The following is a 14626-nucleotide window of genomic DNA, read 5'->3' on the forward strand; positions in this document are numbered from 1 at the left end:
TTTTATGACAACTTTTAGTTGTCATGAAATACATATCATGACACTTTCTGATTGAAAAACTAGCCGTCATTACTGAGGGTGTCATAAAAAGTTAACCAAAACCGTCATTAAAGTTATGACAGTTCATAGAAAGGCGTCTTAAAAGTTCCTCCTATTATGACATATATTAGCTTTTAAAACGTCATAGTAGGTAAATTTGATTATGACGCCTCATATGTAACCGTCATAATTATAGTTATAACCGTCAAAAAATGCCTATTGACTACTGTTGAACCGTCATCTTATTAAACAAAATATGTGAAGAAATAGTTTACACTATGACAGTTCTTCTAAAATCGTCATCTAATTTATTTATTTATTTTCAAAAAAAATATATTATTATTATATTTTTCCTGCCAAAAATACTATATAACCTGTAATTCAATTCCTAACCTGTAAGCTTATTTCACCAATAAAACAACTATAAAATTCTCAAAAAAAAATTAGAACATCCAGAGTAACTTCAACCCCATATATTTTCAAACCATTCGAAAATACTTATTCCTTACATCAATTTATTCAACAAGAAAAAATAGCAAGTTATTATCCTTTCAACATCAGTGAAAAATACTAGATACATTTATTTGATAGCACATTCAACCAAACTAAAAATCATTCTAATCAACTCAATCATCAACAAATTAAGTATTATCCATCGATCGATTGAACGTTGTCAAATCTAAAAAACAAAATAAAGAAACATTATTAGTAAATTTGCTACCAAAAGCTCAAGCCACTGACCAAAAACAAACTATTTTATATATGGCATGAGAGAAACAATGCGATGGGACCTAGTTCTCACAACGGAAGGAAAAATAAATTAAAATACCTACAATGCAAATGGATTGTGGTTCAAGATATACACTACTACAATTATATATAGTACATGGTTGTCGAAGAGCTGAAAAAAAAAAAAATCCACAAATGCAAGGGTCATAGCAAAAATCTTTACTAAAGCCATCCCATACCTCAAAGCAAACAAAAGAAAAACAAAATACTATTTTTGCAACACATACACATGCCTTTGGCTTGGCGAGATCAAAAGTAAATGGTAATCCACATAAATCACCTCCACAAAAATGGAACTAGATGAAATGGGAATTTTTTTTATTCTCCGATTGGTAGTTTGGTAAATGGTAAGAAAGAACCCAAAGACCCACCCTAACCAACCCCTAAGTGTAGAAACCACTTGACTAGGCTACCCCACTATTCAAGACAAACAATATTGAAACTCACATTGTCTAGAACTATCATGCGGTCATGGTTTCATTACGCAATTCAACTGTATGAGATACCAATCATGCGAAGTAAACACAAAATATAAAGGAAGCAACACGACATCTGTCATGATGGATGTTACATATTGTTAAATATTAGCAATGAAAAACAAACTGAATGAGATACTTACCTAGCAAAAAAAAATGTTGAATGAGAGGCTTTACCTTTTTAAACAGGCGGAAAAGGTTATTGTAGCAACCAAAGATAACATCAAGTCCCATCTCAATATGGTTTCCACGTCTATCAACAAAAGAACCCACTTTCTCACCAATAAAAGGCCAACCTACAGATTAAGTTTGAAAACAAAATTAATGCTGCCACCATGATTTAAAATACATAGATTATACAAACCATAATTAATCAAACTATGTTGAGATTCATATAACTCAAACATAGCTACGTAGTGATGTGCAACCCGTTCTCTAAAGATAAACCAAGAAACACCTATATTGCATTATAGGGGTGAGATGAAGAAAAGTGAAAATGTCAATCTTATATAAACAACTGACATTGATTAGAATTCCCAACCAGACAAATATATCGGTATGGATGTCACTTACGTCGTAAAGGTGGTCTCCAAGCTTCAGTATAGTCATGCCATGCGCTCTTGTAAACTAGCAGTTTACCCATTAAGCCTGGTGGCAATTCTTCCAAAGTGTAGCCTTTCTCTGAATGTCATGCAACCTTGGATGGCTTTGAGTTGTTAGCTATCTCATTGCCCTCAGCAAAAGATGATCGCTTTACAAAAGGAAGAGATGCTCGGAGCTGAAGGAATAATATCCTTTCTTCTGCACCCCCATCCTGAGAATCGCCGGCCAAAAATCAATATAAAGGTTTAAGCATCAATATTAATGGTACAATTCCAATTTTTCTCAATCATCTAATTACCATCAAACCAAGCTCTTCAGCTGGATTCATATAACTCTCATCATAGTCAAATGTCGTTGAAGCCTTTTCAAATTCCTCCTCATCAAGAAGAACTGAAAACCCAATGGACAAGTCATCACTTAATCGTATAGGAAAGCGAGATGCTTTAAACTTCATGAAATGAAACAAAGAAAAAAAAGAGCTTTACAAGTACAAGACAAGTGTTTGGGCAAACCCTGCCCTTTCTCTTATGATGTGCAAAGACATCAATTGTGCTGCACGTCCTAGATGTTGACTAAAAAACAATATTCCTTCTCTAATGCTTCAACACCCTGTAAATCTCTTTGTAGCACTAGTACTTAGTTCATGCTTGCACTTTAAACTCACATAACACATATGTACAACCACAAGAAATGCACCCCCTTCCTTTCTAATATCGAAAATAGTCTCATGCCTTTATAACAAGAATAGTCTCGGTGCTAATAGTATAATCAAAGACAAAGTTCTTCATACAACAAGAGTGCTATTGTGCTACCAAATTTTCAGTCTCCTCTCATCTTCCCACAAAAAAAATGCAAGGACTCTTAGAGTACTTAAATTATTTCAAAATCTCACATAGAAAACCCTATCAATTCCTAATCCTTGCCAAAAGCGTAAGGAAGTGAAAGCTACCATAACACAATTTTTAGATAAGGAATGAAAAGGACCGAACATTAACCTATAATAGCAATGCTATCCATTGTATATAGCAAGCAACAGATGTGACATCAGATACTGACTTCAATCATATTTTTAGTATGAAAAAGTAATTCAAATCACAATAGTACTTATAAGAAACAAAGCCACAACACGGTTCATTAGCATAAAACTATTACATATTTGCACTCATTCCAATATTTGTTAGTCCATTTCATTAGTTATTTTTATTTAATATAAGTGTGTTTTTAGTGACAAAAGTGGGAAAACTTGGAGCATTTGTGCAACAGATAATGGGAAGATGTCACTGGAAGCTTCCATTTGGGCTGAGTGAACAAGTCATGGAAATCATATACATGCATGGATATATACCTAAGGTTATAGGTGATAATATAAGACCAGATTGTTATGAAAGCTTGTTAGCTTTAATAATTGAATGGGCATCATTTACACTTGAACCAGCACCACTAGATCAGCACCCATTTAACCCACTTCTTTTCTAATTGTGTTCTCTACGTACAGGACCCTATTTCCCCTCTTCACCTCACTGGCAACTCACCAAATACACACCACTAGTACCAAACTTTCAATCACTACCCAACCTAGTCATGTAATCAAACAATAATTTGAACCACCTGAATGTTTAATATAATTAAATATAAACTACATTAGTGCAGTATGCAAAGTACCTTCGCTATAGCTTTGGCTTTCTAGTTTGATCCAATTGAGAACTTGGTTACTTCCATTGCCATTAGATTTCTTTGGACTTAATAACCTGGCAAGACCAATTCAGCAATCATTCCACATCATATACACAATTCAATAGTAAAAGAACAATGATATATAATGTAACATTGAGTAGTACTAGCTAGTCTAATGTGAATTATAATTAGAATATGAGAGGACAAGACCCCAGGCATATTTCTATTACAAGTTTATTCAAACAGCTCATATGCACTTGCATAGAGACCCCAAGCAGGGTAAAAAACAAACTATTCATTGCAATATAATAGTTATCAGAAAGAAAACTAGATTGAGGGATTTAATCACTAGTTGATAGGATAAGTAATATCACTGCTGCTCCCTTGTCAAGTTACTATTCTTTCTCCTGAAAAAAAAAAGAAAACCAACGAATTCAGAGCAGGGGATGCCGATTTTTTTTTTCTTCTTGTTGATGCAGGCCCAGTGAAATTAAAGGTGTTAACATAGTTGGTTAGAATTGAAGATAATAAACAGGGGAAGTTTAATACACAATAGAGACAAAAATAATAGATTAGAAAAAACAATAAGAACAAAAAAGGCACCTTTTTTCTCGAATCTGCAGAGGAGTTCGGTTTAGCGAATAGACGATTACGAATAAGATGATGTATTCTCTACGTTTAACGAGGATATACTTCTCAACTTCACCAGTGGTCGATTGCGATATCATCAATTCAAGTTCAGAACCAAATGAGCAAATGAAGGAAACGATCAGATGGATGGAATTAGGATTTCATGTACTTGAGACTTTGAGAGGAAAATGAAAAAAAAAGGTTTCAGGAAGAGGTCGAGTGGCATGTTGTTTTTTATAGGAGTTTGGATTAAGAAATACTCTCGCTTAAACTTTTCTTACTGCCCTAGTAGAACAGAGGTCCACGATTTACTTTGGATAAAACTTTATTAATCTCTTTCACTTTATCAAAGAGATTATCCGAACTGTTATGGGTCTTGATGCTTTAGTAAGTCCCAAAAATGAAAAATTCTGTAAAGAGAGGAAATATATATTGACACTTCTTCTGGACAGGTCAAAAATTAGAAAATAAATAAAGACACTTCACACAGAATAGTCATAAAATTTTTTTAAGGAGCTTTTCTTGACGGTTTAGTATATAACGAACTTGACATTTTCAGAAAATCCATCAGAAAAGCTTAATATTTTTATGACGCCTATTTTACACTCGTAACTATTTAGCAACAACTGCCATAAAAATATCACCAAGACACTTATCTTGATGGTTGTAGACAAAACAGTCAAGATAGAAAAAAAAATAGCCGTCATAATAGGTCCTTTTTTTAGTAGTGTGGAGTAAAAGATTTGTTCCACTCCTAGTTCTTTAAAATTAGTGTTTTGTAAGATTATCAGTCTATCCAAAGCCAATGAGAGATTTACGAATTTACATTACAATGCAAATTATACTCAAATACTTAACTATGATAATTCAACTACGACAATACTAAATTAATACTATGATAAGGAATTAAGGGGGATTAATTCCACCTTAACTCAATTTAATTTACTAATGAAGAATCGTCATAATCCTAATTGAACTGCTTTCGCATACAATTGGTTCTTCCTAATCCCTAGTTGTTCATGGTAATCTCTACCAACTAACGTCTAGCATGTGAAACAATCAAACCCATTCTCATGGTAAACTAATCGTTTCTAGAATGGAATGGAAATTATGATTACTCTACGCTAACATAAATCAAGCTTCATCAAGGTTTCTTCAACCCCTTCTAATGGAGGTTTAGCCTATAATTATTATGTTATCATTTCCCAATGAAATTAAGCAAGACATGGTATAAAGATTCTAACTTTGCTTATTTGAATTCAAATGTAAGTCTAAAATTGCTAGATTTAATTGAAACTAACAATGATAAATACTAAATTTATGAATTGAAACTATAATGATTAAATGGAAATGAAACTAGATTATCAAGAATTAAATTACTTTATTAATCTAATGAATAAATAATAATTTATTCAAATACTAAATTGAAACAAGATGAAAATGAAAACTAATTAATTAATGGAGTGAAAACTAAACTAGAACTATGCTCTAATAGCTACTTTCTACCCTAAGCTAATTATCCCTTAAGAGCTAAGTCTTGTGTGTTGAAATGGAGGAGACCAGATCTACATTTTTGTGCATGGGCTGAGGAGCCATGTTTTGGGCTAGAAAATCGAGCCCAAAACCCAATTTCTTCAGTCCACACAGGCCTTTTCAGCTGGATTTGATTTCCATAGACTTTTCGTCCACTTTTACTCTTCTTATTGGGTCAAGGCTTAAACCATTGGAAACCTGATTCCAAGCTGGTCGTTTTGACATAAGGTAGGCCCAATTCCGAGGTCTGAGCTCAAAGATACGATCTTCGGAAGTTCTGCTGACTTTTGTGTGTTGTTTCTACCCGTGTTGACTTTTGACTTTTCAGCCTTGACCGGGCTTTACAAAGGTTTTTTCTCCTTGAATCTTGGCCTTTAATTACAGAACTTCTTAGCAACCTACCCCTGCTCCTTTATCTCGCCAAAGTGGCACATTTCTGCACATAATTGACTTCAATGCCTTAAATACATAAAAACACATAATCAGCATTAGCTCTTATTTATTACTCACATAATTGGTCTAAAAGTATTATTGTTAAGGGGTTAAAACTATAATTTTGGACTCTTATCAGTGAGGTAAATGTCATCACCACTCTTCATTCTGGCCGAACCATCGACAATCACATACATATGCCAGACGTCGAATCGACGGAAGCCACAGCTGGTGTCCTTCCAACTCCTACCTCGCAACCTATAACGGACGAAGTTGTTCCTTCCAAATCTACATCCACGTCCCTAGGGAAAGATGCCACTGATCCATATGTGTGATTCCACCCAAAAGCTCCATTCCCTGCCCGTTTGGCAAAGAAGAAACCTGATGAACATTTCGATGAGATCCGTGAAACCTTCAAAAATTTGACCATAAACCTACATTTTCTAGATGCGCTTAAGCATTTTGCCCAAGCATGCCAAGTTTTTGAAGGACATGTGCATCACCAAACGACATATGAATGTTCCTCAACAAGTGTTCTTCACTGAGCAGTTTCCCTCAATTACTACTACCAATGGTGTGGTTAAATACAAAGACCCAAGTCGACCAACTGTACCATGAACGTTGGGCGACAAGTATACCGCTACCGCACTTTTAGACCTAGGCGCCAGTGTTAACCTACTTCCATACTACTTATTTAAGCAGTTAGGTCTTCATGAATTAAAACTTACCAATATGACTCTACAACTCGCGGATCGTTCCATCAAATACCAAAAGGGCATAGTAGAAAATGTCATAGTTAAGGTCCAAGATTTTTACTACCCCGTTGATTTTGTCATTCTAGATACCGAAGTGGCCTGTGACTCCATTCTTATCATCTTGGGACGTCCATTTCTTGCAACTGCTAACGCTCTCATAAATTGTCGGGACGGTTCAATGACATTGTCTTTCGGGAACCTTTCTGTCGAACTCAACGTGTTCAAATTAATGAAACAATTTTCCGTTCCTATAATGGAGGGTGAGATTAGCTTGGTTGATAGTCTGGCACACGATTATTTCACAAACTCTTTTTCCGAAGATGAGGTACACCAATTTCTTTCTTTTGATAATCCTGAGTTTGACGTTGACTCGTACATTAAGGATGTCCACACATTATTAGAGTCGGTACCACTATTTGACCCTACTGCTGCGTTGCTAACTAATTCAAAAGAATCGGACTCGCTCTTTTCCATTGAAGAGATGAACCCTCACGAGTCCTTGATTCCCAATCCTCCAACTCCGAATTTAAAACCTCTACCCTCTGATTTGAAGTACGTGCATCTTGATCCCGATGGTAGTCACCCTATAATAATTTCTTCTCAATTGACTACCGACGAAGAAGCACGTTTGATTTGTGTCATTCGTGAACACCGCTCCGCTATCGGATGGTCCTTAGATGATATCAAAGGAATAGACCCTAGTGTATACATGCATCGCATACATCTGGATGACGGATCAAAGACATCGCGAGAACCGCAACGTCGCCTTAACCCCGCCATAAAAGAGGTGGTGAGAGAGGAAGTTTTACGTTTACTTGATGCGGGTATCATATACCCTATCTCTGATAGTGACTGGGTTAGTCCTGTCCACGTTGTTCCTAAAAAGTCTGGCATTCAAGTTGTACAAAATGAAAATGGTGAATGCATCTCCACTCGCATTCTCTTAAAATGGAGAATTTGCATTGACTATCACAAACTTAATGCCAGAACACGTAAAGATCACTTCCCTCTCCCATTCATTGACTAGATGCTAGAACGTTTAGCCCGTCATGCTTACTACTATTTTCTTAATGGCTATTCCGGCTACTTCCAAATTGTCATCGATCCCGCCGATCAAGAAAAGACAACTTTCACATGTCCCTTTAGAACCTTTGCATACAGACGAATGCCTTTTGGTCTTTGCAATGCCCCCGACACCTTCCAACGCTGCATGCTTCATATTTTCAGTGATATGGTGGAACGTTATATGGAAGTCTTCATGGACGACTTTTCCATTTATGGAAATTCCTTTGGCGACTGTCTATCCAACATTTCTAAAGTATTAACGCGTTGCGAAGAGAAAAATCTGGTACTTAATTGGGAGAAGTGCTATTTCATGGTTACCAAAGGATTTGTTCTCGGTCATATTGTTTCAAAAGACGGGATAGAGGTTGATAAAGCTAAAATTGTTAAAATTGCTTCGCTACCTTTCCCACGTACAGTTCATGATATCCGTGCCTTTTTAGGACATGCTGGGTTTTACAGGCGATTCATTCAGGATTTTTCTAAAGTTGCTCGATCCTTAACCAATCTCCCGCTTAAGGATGCGGTATTCGACTTCAATTTCAATTGCAAACAAGCTTTTGAAACTCTAAAAACTGCCCTAATTACCGCTCCTATCATTCAACCCCCTGATTGGTCTCAACCATTCGAACTGATGTGTGATGCTAGCGACTTTGCTATTGGCGCCGTACTAGGCCAACGACGTGATGACAAATCCATTGTCATTTACTACGCTAGTAAAACTCTTAATGACGCTCAATGTAATTACACAACAACTGAGAAAGAGTTCCTAGCTGTTATCTATGGTTTGGATAAGTTTCGCCCTTACCTAGTTGGATCATCCACCATCATATATACTGACCATGCCGCACTTCGATACTTACTCACGAAAAAGGACACAAAACAGCGATTGTTCTACTGGATCCTTCTCTTGCAAGAATTCACCCTGGAAATAAAAAATAAGAAAGGAACCGAAAATGTCGTGGCTGACCATTTATCAAGGCTGGTTGGTGACATTGATAGTGATTCTGAATCCATATGTGATTCCTTCCCAGATGAGTATTTGTACTATATTTTCTCCTCTCCATGGTATGCGGATATCATTAACTACCTAGTTACAGAGGAAGTTCCTTCCTCTTGGTCACGTCCTGATCGTAAAAAGTTCTTATCCACTGTAAAATATTATTTCTGGGACCTCTTTAAGTATTGTTCCGACCAACTCATTCGTTGCTGCATTCCCGACTGGGAACACACCGACGTATTATCCTTTTGCCATGAACAATCTTGCGGAGGTCATTTCAGTGGAAAGAAAACTGCGGCCAAGGTGTTACAATGTGGTTTTTACTGGCCTACCCTTTTTCGTGATGCACACGAACATTGCATAGCCTGCATTCATTGTCAGCACCTAGGTCGAATTACAAAATGCAATATGACGCCCCTAAATCCTATCTTGATTGTGGAAATTTTTTATGTTTGGGGCATTGATTTTATGGGACCCTTCCCTATTTCTCAAGGTTTTCTCTACATTCTAGTCGTTATGGATTATGTGTCCAAATGGATTGAGGCACTCGCATGTCATTCAAATAAGCATAAGACTATCGTGAAATTTGTAAAAGAAAACATTTTCTCTCGTTTTGGTGTCCCCAAAGCTATCATCAGTGATGAGGGTACATATTTTGTTAATAAATTTTTTGGGTTTTTAATGAAGAAATATGGAGTTACTCACAAAGTTGCTACTCCATATCACCCACAAACGAGTGGCCAAGTGGAAGTCTACAACAGAGAGATAAAGTCCATTATGGAGAAAACTATTAATCCATCAAGAAAAGACTCGTCTTTTCGCTTATCGGATGCCTTGTGGGCATACCGAATAACATTTAAGACACCTATAGGGATGTCTCATTACCGCATTGTTTTTGGAAAACCTTGTCATCTGCCAGTTGAACTTAAGTATCGTGCCCTTTGGGCCATCAAAAGCCTCAATTACAATATCAACGAGGGAGGCGAGAAGCAAAAACTGCAATTAAATGAGCTTGAGGAGATTCAGAGTGATGCTTATGATCTCTCGAAATCCTACAAAGCTAATATGAAAAGAGTGCACGACAAGCACATTTTGCGTAAGGATTTTAAAATTGGCCAAAAGATTTTACTGTACAACTCCAGATTACACATTTTTCCTGGTAAATTGAAAACACGATGGTCTGGTCCTTTCATTATGTCAGCTGTGACACATTATGGGGCAATCTATTTGCTTAATCCACAAGATAACAGCGAATTTCAAGTCAATAGACAACACCTAAAACATTACCACGAATTACGCTCTCCAGATGTTGAACACACTCTTCTTCAGGATCCGGTCTACATAAACTAGATGTTTCGTTTGGTGTACTCAATCTTGTTTCTATAGAGGGTACGCCATTTTGATAGCCGTGCCATCTTCTATTTTATGATCTCAAAAGTTCTTTGAAGTGTGTGGTTGCAAGCACCGGAACCTTAGTCCACAAAAACTCTATTTCAGAACTGAGTATAAATGTCTTCTGCAACACGAGCAAACGTGCCTATCGGTAAACGATGGGTACCTAAAATTTCAATTCCTTTCTTCTCTTCCCTTTTCTACTCTCTGCCTCGTGAACTTCAGCTAATTATTTGGTGTAAGTCTCACTCATCACGAATAGGGAATGGTCGTAGTACTTTTGTTCGTAAACGACGTGCGCGAAAGATGGGATGGTGTATGCATTGTCAAACACCCTTCTGTCCAGGTCTTGACTTCCTATCCGATACTAGCTAGTTTAAAGTATACTTTTGTCTGACACTAGCTGCACAGGATAATCTTCATCGCCGCTCCATTTCTCCCACAGGTTGGGAATCGTCTTGAGAATCTAACGTTAAATGACTCACAAACGTCTTGAGAATCTAACATTAAAAGACTCGATTCATCTTGAGGATCTGATGTTAAAAGACTCACCTTGTAAATATGTATATATTGTTGCCTTTTATAAACAAATTCCCTGTGCATTAAGTTGTGCTCATAGAGATTCGTGTTCAACCTCGGATGTTCCATACTTGGAACACAAACGGGCATTGGATTCCACCAGACCAACTCTAGAATTGGTTACGTTGAGTTCCTTTTGGGGCGGTTTGAGGATAGCCGTATGTAATAAGGGCAATATTATTTGACCGTAGCGCGCACTGTCCAGGATGGTACCGTCCTGCCCCTAACCCCATAATACATAAAGGTAAAGCCACAGTTTGACTGGATTGGGTTCACTCTAGATCCGACATAACAGTTGCCTATGAATTTAGATGATGACTCTTCTGGACATCCAGTGTTCTTCACGTAAATCTCCCTTGTATATAAATAAAAATTTTAATTATAAATAAAACACCCTCCTTATTTTCAAAAACTCTTGTGACCTTTGAGAATGACTCATATAATTGGATATCATTTTTTGTGCCGATCATTTCGATAGCTCATTCATCCAATTCGGAGTTAGAACGAGTCGTGGGAGAGCGTTTCGATTTTTTTTAGGCTTAAATCGGGCTTGATTAGGGCTTGGGAAATTTTTTGGGCCCAACCAAATCTCGAATTCTCGGTTCATTTAAACCCAACAAACCCCACCACACGCGTCACCTTTACACCCTTCGTCTTCCCCAAAATCCGGATCTAGTCCCCCTCCAATTTAGTCTCGCACGAGACAGGCCCACGTTATATCCAGGTCTCCCGCGCGACTATTACAGCTCCAAATCCAATTCCCTTTCGTCAGCAAGTCCCATTTCTTCCGCTCATCATAAATCAATAGCCAGCCTCTTTCTTAAAGCACTAATGGCCGGAAACAAGCGAATTTGTGTGGAGAAATTTTTGGAACTCTATTCGAAAATGGGATGTTTGCTCCATTCTTTGATAATGAAATTCACTTTAGAGGATGGGAGTACTTGTTATATGCTAATGGCGGGCTATATTCTAAGGATTTGGTGATGAAATTTTACGACAATGGGAGCTTTAATGGCGACAATTTTTGGGTTATCGTCAACGGTGTGCGCCACGAAGTCACACCCGTTTTGATATCTGGGATCACGAGCATTCCTCTGGTCGACCACATGCTGACTTAGCAGCAGTCCGTGTACCCACGGACTTACGACCTAATGCTCGACATGCTAATCGAGGGCGAATACAACATAGATGGGAAATACGCGTATCAGCGCTTGGTGCGACGGAACCAGCTAGTTGTGACTCAATGGTTGGGACTGAACGTCATTGGCACCTCGAAGCCCTCAGACATCAACAAGACTTTCCTCCACCTTCTCTAGATCCTCCAGGAGCGAAAGGGTAACTTATACATTACCTTTCTTTTTTATATTATTACGCATGCCACTCTCAGGTCAGCCCCTCTAGCCGTTCTTGTAACGCAAGTTATGATTAATTTGGGTTTCCTGTCTGCCACCTCGCTACTCCCTATACCATTATATGAGAATATGCTTGTCTTCAAGAAATGCATACTGGCCCCTTGGGAACCCACAACACCAATGGCTGCTGAGCACGCTAACGTAGGCCCATCTCACCCACCCTACTTTGATGAAACTGCTATGAGTAAGATGAGCCACCCTATGGATGCCTTACATGCTATGAACAGTGACATGAGAGACATGTACACTCGCCAGGTATCGATGAAACATGCCTTGGGCGAGTAAAGGACGGATATGACCACTTTCGCCATGGTCGCCGATGACAAAGATGGGCTTAATTTCAACAGGAAATGCGAGCTTCAATGAATGCATTTCAGGACCAAATGACTACTCGCCAGAACAAGTTCCAGCGAATGCTAATGGCGAACCAGCATCAGTTTCAGGCTCAGGTGTTAGATACTCTGGGTGATATCCAGGAGCAGTTAGCCTCCACAGGAGCTCGTCCTGCACAACGTCGTAGGATTCCTGGTTCTTCTTCTGCAGCCCCCGAGGATTTTCAGTAGATAGTTTATTTTTTCCATTCTTGTATATTATTTATGTCGGATATTTTATTTACGTGTTTGCATTTTATTTTCGAACCTGGGACGTCTGTTAATTCCTACATTCTCCAAATTTTCTGCCTTGTTAAATAGTATATTAGTTATCTCCAATATTATATTATATAGGTAGAAACATATATAATAATATTAATAATAATAATATATATACATATATAAATATATATACATATATATTTTAGATGTCACAGTTAACGGAAAATTTTACAGTAAACTAACGTTTTACAAAATGGTAAGAAAATGGTCATGAAAACGCACCAAAAAACGGTCATAAAATCGCATCTAAAAACGGTCGGAAAACGGTCAGAAAACGGCTCAATTTTCTTCTATAAATAAGTTCAACACATTCTTCACATTTCACTCCTTTCATCTTTTCCCTTTACACTTCTTATTCTAAAAATCATTTTTAGATCACTCCAAGTTTCAAGATTCATGGATGCACTAGAAAAGTTTGAGCAACAGCAGATTGATTGCTACTCAAGTCTTCATGCTCGGTTGTTTTATTATAGTAATGTTGTTAATGTGGAATATAGTTCTATATAATATTTAAGTTTGTATTCTATTTTCCGTATCATTATGGTGTGTTTTCACATCTCTGTACATTGTTACATCTTATTGTGATATTATATCTACATCTTACTTGTCCTTCTACTTACGCTATTTATGTCAAAAAAAAAAAAAAAAAAAAAAAAAGAAAAGGGCACTCCTTGTCACATGCCCCATTCTTCTCATCCACACTACATCAACGTTTGCGCCATATTTTAGAAGATACACGTAGTCTAACTACCCTGTGACACCTTGATCCGTATTTTCTATATCTTCGGATTGGTGCCTATTTATAACAAGGATAGACACCTCTAAGCACCAACTTCCCTTTTTCCGTTGAATTTTCTTCACCACTCCATCTTTAATGGCCCTCACTCAAATTTTCCTGCCCGAGCAAAATTTTATGGAAAATTTCCAAAACGGTCTTTTTCATCCATTTTTTGACACAGAAATTTTACGTCGAGGATGGTACCCTCTTTTACATCATAAGCAAGCATTTTTTTCTAGAGAATTGGTCATGTTGTTCTATAAACACGGTTATTTCCAAAACGGGCAATTCTTTGTCCGTGCAAACGGATGTGAGCGTGAATTGACTATAGAAATTATCTCCAAGGTACTTCAAATTCCAATTAGAAACTAAGGGGTACACCTTCAGGATTCACCATTCGACAATATTAGGCATTTGATGTTTGCAACTATCCTTCACGACGAATACAACCGGAAAAACCGTGTTGTTTATCAGCGATCCTTGCAAAGAAACCAATTATCTGTAATCCAATGGCTAGCTCATAATGTGCTCGGCACATCTAAAACTTCCAAAATAACAAAACCCCTCCTCCATCTACTCTGGGTCTTGCAGACTAACTGTAATGATTTTTGCATTATTAAATTTCTCGAAGCGTTATCGCACGCGTGCGGAAAAAGACTCCTTTGCCAACCATTGTGACACTTATCATGATGCGTTGGGGTTTTTCTAGTACTTCTCCAAATACACCTCTCAGAACAGCTAACATTCTTACCATTCACTCAGTTTGTAGGAACAGTTTTTAGAATCCCGACACTACAAAGAACGATGTCAGTATAGAAA

The 14626-nt window shown here is 37.4% G+C and overlaps 1 long non-coding RNA gene across 2 annotated transcripts; it reads right to left on the reverse strand.

The window, feature by feature from the left end:
- Window positions 1-490: 490 nt before the first annotated feature.
- Window positions 491-3990, reverse strand: LOC147510667 (uncharacterized). 2 transcript variants are annotated; one of them, XR_015216843.1, is made up of 6 exons: window positions 3931-3990; window positions 3570-3655; window positions 2206-2297; window positions 1878-2118; window positions 1482-1576; window positions 491-718 (listed from the first exon to the last, which is right to left on the reverse strand). It is a non-coding gene; the product is annotated as an uncharacterized LOC147510667 (long non-coding RNA). The 2 variants fall into 2 exon arrangements; XR_015216842.1 differs by lacking the exon at window positions 3931-3990 and having other exon boundaries at window positions 3570-3924.
- Window positions 3991-14626: the final 10636 nt, after the last annotated feature.

The sequence above is a fragment of the Coptis chinensis genome, chromosome 3, assembly GCF_015680905.1.
Source record: "Coptis chinensis isolate HL-2020 chromosome 3, ASM1568090v1, whole genome shotgun sequence".
Lineage (NCBI taxonomy): Eukaryota > Viridiplantae > Streptophyta > Magnoliopsida > Ranunculales > Ranunculaceae > Coptis > Coptis chinensis.